Raw genomic sequence first — 5,078 nt, forward strand, 5'->3', positions numbered from 1 at the left:
TCTATTTACTATCACAGCAAAGCAAACTGTATCACATTGCAGTCTCATGTACAGTGCGGGTTCTAGATAGTTCTTCATTCTGCCCAAACCACAAAATTGAAAAAGTATTCAATACCCTTCACAAATCTGAGCTATGCCCCATTTTGGGAGGCACCATAACCCATGTATGGAATACACTATAACCCATGTATGGGATGCACCATAACCCGTGTATGAAATACACTATAACACATGTATGGGATGCACCATAACCCATGTATGAAATACACTATAACCCATGTATGGGATGCACCATAACCCGTGTATGAAATACACTATAACACATGTATGGGATGCACCATAACCCATGTATGAAATACACTATAACCCATGTGCGGAATACACCATAACCCATGTATGGGATGCACCACAACCCATGTATGGAATACACTATTAACCCATGTACAGGATGCACCAGAACTCATGTATGGAATACACTATAACCCATGTATGGAATACACCGTATCTATAAAAATTTTGCTCCACTTGAGGGGTGCCTCTAAGAGCCAGTGGTCCTGTGGATCCCAAAACAATGCATTTCCTGGTTCTTCCTTCCCTTTGAACAGTGACAGTCTGGTTCAGTGCTGCTGCACAGTAAATGTGGTGTAGAGGTTTGGTGTTTTTCCAGCACTGCCTAAGCTGAGGTTACCACCAGTAAGGTGCACCAGTAAATCACTGACTGGGGCATGCAACAGCAAGTTTGAGTTCACTGAACTATTTGTAGCCAAAATGTGGTCAGTTGCTTTAAACTGTTTGTTATATTCTTTTAATGAAAAACCAGAGGGGCTGTTGTGATCTTCTCATCTGTTTTCCGTATAACACAGCTTGTAAGACTTCATGTAATTAATTCCTGCTTGAGCTGGAGCTTGTCTTTTAAACATCTGGACTCAATTACTGTGTTGTGTGTGATTTGATCTCTTCCCTTACTGAACAGCTGTTGATCAAATTCAGTGACCTGTACCTAAAACCCCTTTATTCAATATCTAGGGTAGAGATAAAATCTGATTGTTGTTCACATGTAAAATTAGTGAGTTGTAGTGACACTTGTGAAATGGCTTTGAAAGAGGACCAATGTATGTAGTCTGACCCAATTTATTAGAGCCTGATGGCTCAAGCCTTAAAATGCTGGCCAGCAGGTCAAACTCCAACTATATTTAGGCTGGAATTTTTTAATTACATTGGTTTGATAGATAATAGGATTTTCTTGGGCTGTTTCATAAGGCAGAGTACAGTTATACTGTAATACATTAAATAACACTAACTTCAAGTCATCTGTTATTTCACCCAAATTTGATTTCTGAGAGCCCTTCTATATCCACTGCACTCTAAATCCTGAAGAAATGCATTCAGATTTGTACACTGTACTTGCCATGGTAGTAACAGTAATAATAAATACCTCATCTGTACCAGTTAATTCACAGCAGTAGATCTCCAATTGAATCACCTTTTCCACTTTGCAGATGTGGAAAGCGAGACACAAACCAGAAGGTTATTTTAAATCTGGGGCCCACTTGGTGAGCATGCCACTGGGGACAGGAACACTGGACTCTGAAAGGCTGAAAAGTGGAAAGGATTGCCCAAGGATGTAAGAAGAGCACTGCTGACTCCAAGGCCAGACCCCAGTGGCTCACCATTCTCTATGCCCCACTTACAAAGAGAGGCATCACCGCTCTGCTCCATGCAGTGTGTCTACAAGTGTGCCTTGGGTTGGCTGACACTCCCCTGGAGCCACCGCAGTACAGGTAACATGACTTCTGCTCTATCCACTGAGGTACAGTTGCTCCTCCACCCATCCCAGCTCTGCCATTTGTGCTGGCATGAGAAGGAGGAGGCTTTGGAGGTACAGGCTAACTCTCCATGTCCTTTAAACTGCCCTGTTCAAAGTGGTTTGCTCCTCAGAAGGAAGCAGGAGCTAACAGATCCTGTCCTACTCTCTTTATGGGGTCTGCTAATGGTGAAGATCTTTCTGCTCCACTTCTTTCTCCATGAACAGATCTGGAGGACAGCTTGCTCATTGTTGGATTTCTTTCTCTACCTGAAGAGCCTGAGGCCCAAGGTCAGACGAAGGCCCTCTGATCAATACACACTGGGCACACTTCTCTGAGTACATGTTCCTTTTACACAGCCAGCTCACAGAGCACTGGATTAATCTGGATATGTCTAAACTGCCTTAATGCTGCACTCAAGAAAGTGCCCCCATGCAGAGTGGCCCCAGGCGCTGGGCAGAGCATGTTAGACACCATCTAAGCTTCTGCAGGTCTGGCTTAGAACACTGCGAGTGGGACGGTCAGTGCTGGAGCCTGCCTCCAGACACACCTTGGCAGGCAGGCCCAAGCTGGCTGTAAGGCAGCCGTCTGCAAGGGTGGCAAACTCCACAACACGCGCAGGTAGCCACCGCTGTGTCCTCCCGCCAAAGCTGTGTAAGCCCCTGCTCATGGGGATGAGCCTCTCAATCCTTCATGTCAGAACATAAAATCTTCAAAGCGTTAGGGTTGTGTCTCCAGAGAAGCAGGACTGAACCATGTCCTGTTTTGCTGCCACTGCAAGGAATATATTTCCTCACTTGTAATTTGTTTCAGTCTGAGTTTGGCCACTCTCATAAAAAATTATATAGGATAGAGGGTCCAGGCTTCACTTTTTATTATCATCTGCTTTATAGACAATATCCTTCCTGTATGTATCCTGTGTGAATTCCCCAGCCAGGGAAATATTTCTGTCCCAGGCCTTATACATTGAACCCATGTTTTACATTTGTACCGCATCACCATTGTAGAAAGTAAATATATCATGATTTAATCAGTTTAGGATTATGTCTGAGGCTTTGGATGTTCCCTTCCTGCTGTGCACAGCTCAGCTTAGCTCAGTGAACAGCAGTGAGGATGCTTCATGCTGTACCTGCTCTTGCTTTGCATGGCATTGTCTCAGCACTGGTGAAATTCCACTGCAGTCCACGTCTTTTATGTCCTTTGAGATTCTGCATCTGTAACACTTCCCTTGTCCATATATGATTGTCCTAAATTAAATCACAGCCTTTGAAAAAGTAATCTCTCTGCTAATCCTTTTGAGAATGTCATGTTCCCCCTCTGATAGACGCATTGATCTGTCAGCTTGGAAAAGGCCAGCCCTCTAATGACTGGAGGATTATGAATCTATTGCTGAGCATTTGCAGAAGTGCTCTTGTGGTTACAAAAGTGTCTCTTCATTCACCCATGGGCCTGGTGCCAGAAAGGCTCAGTGTGGCTTTGTGGGTCTCTTGCCTCCAGTGCTGAACAACTGAGAATCTCACAGCAGTCTAAAGCCCAGCTCTGTCACCCACTGACCGCTCTGGCCTCCTCCTTTGCATGCACTGGGACTTTCTGTCTTTGAAGTGAAGTGGTTCAGCCAAGCACACTGGACTCTTCCATTTTAACTGTGCACAATTTTGATTTAATATGATTTATCAGATTAATTTCTGTCTCTGTTGAAGTTAATCAGAGCCTCACTAATGACTTCAGCACAGCCAGGACTTCGTAAAATATCTTTCATTAATGTACCAGTCATAAGTTACTCGAATTTAAAGTATTTTAAATAAACTCCGTATTAAATAAGATGGATTATGTATGATGAGTTACACTCTATATATCTCCTGGAAATGAAATCTTGGCACTACTGAAGCAGACAGCAGAACTCATGCTGGCGCCAGTGGGGCCAACATTTCACTCCCAGTTTCTTTTCCCAAACCTGTCAAGGGTTTCCAGTGACTCGGGACAAGTCAGCACCTCACTATTACCTACTGTGCAAGCCTTGGAATCTTTTTTCTCTAAGTCGCAGCAGTGTTGTAGGGCCCTTGATACCTGGAAAATGCAGAACTGCTATAGCTGTACTAGTGATTATTGGTTATTATTTGTATGCTACAAATGTCTTGCCCTGAAGGCAGGAATGGCAGTGTCTACAAGGAAGGTTACTCAACTGTTTCTACTATAAGACCCTGAGTTCCACTGTTTTATGTTTTGCCATTCAAATGGCACAGGCCAGACAAGTGCCTTCATTTAATTTTTATTCTGAGATGTGAAAGTTTAACTCTTTCTGACATTGAGATAAGAAGAAAAGTAAATCCATGGTGAAAAAAAACCAACCTCTGGAAACTGCTGTCTGAGCAGCTCCAGCTTTCACACACACAAAGAATCGAGTCAGATCTTTCACTGTTTTCGGGACAATCTGTCCAGATTGCTTTCATATTATAACTTATAAAACAACGTAGCTGATGTTTACTAGCACTTCACGTCTGGTAGCTGAAATGTCCAACATTCGTGTTCATTAAGCACTGGCCAGCCCTTAACAGGGCACGTTGGCATTTGAACTCCACCAGTGTCCTGCCAATGGGAGCACCAAAGGTGCTCTGTCCCAGAGCTTCCCAGAAGAAACTGCTGCATCCCTGTAATTGCTCCTCTTGTTGCATCAGGGAAGGACTGGACATTGAACGCAGGCACGGGGGACTCATCTCCCCAGTGCCCTGGCCGACAGCCCAGAGGAAGCTGCATGTTTTGAATGGAGAAGAAACTACATGTAGGCAGAGGTGAAGATGAGGAGCCTGGAGAGGCCAAAGGAAAGAGAGACCTGCATGGACGTGGGGAGCTCTGAAAGCACACAGGAGCTCCACGACTGCCCTGGTTTGGCAGGGAGGGCAGGACCTGGCTGCAGACACAGGCCGTGCCTGCGGGAGGGAAGCTGTCACACGCACAGCTCGGCCTCCGTGCAAACCCCACTCCTGCACAGAATCCACGTCCTGGGTCCCGCAGCCTGCCTGCCCTATCCAGCACCCACCGTGACCCCCGAGAAACACCGTTGATGTAAGCGCCCCAAACAGGCGCGATTTCGGGGTACTGGAGCCCGGGAGCCCTTAAGCAGCCGCACCACGAAGGGTACCAATGGTGACGGGGGCCATTCCCACCCTCTCCCCAGGGGCACCCAAACCCCCTGCACCCCAACTCCTCCCTGCCACATGTCATTGCACGACCTGCCTCCCCGCCCCACCTTGCGCAGGCGCGGAGCCATTCCGT

This window comes from Pezoporus wallicus, unplaced genomic scaffold, assembly GCF_028554395.1.
Source record: "Pezoporus wallicus isolate ANWC-B61680 ecotype Strahan unplaced genomic scaffold, APGP_CSIRO_Pwel_v1 contig_3952, whole genome shotgun sequence".
NCBI lineage: Eukaryota > Metazoa > Chordata > Aves > Psittaciformes > Psittacidae > Pezoporus > Pezoporus wallicus.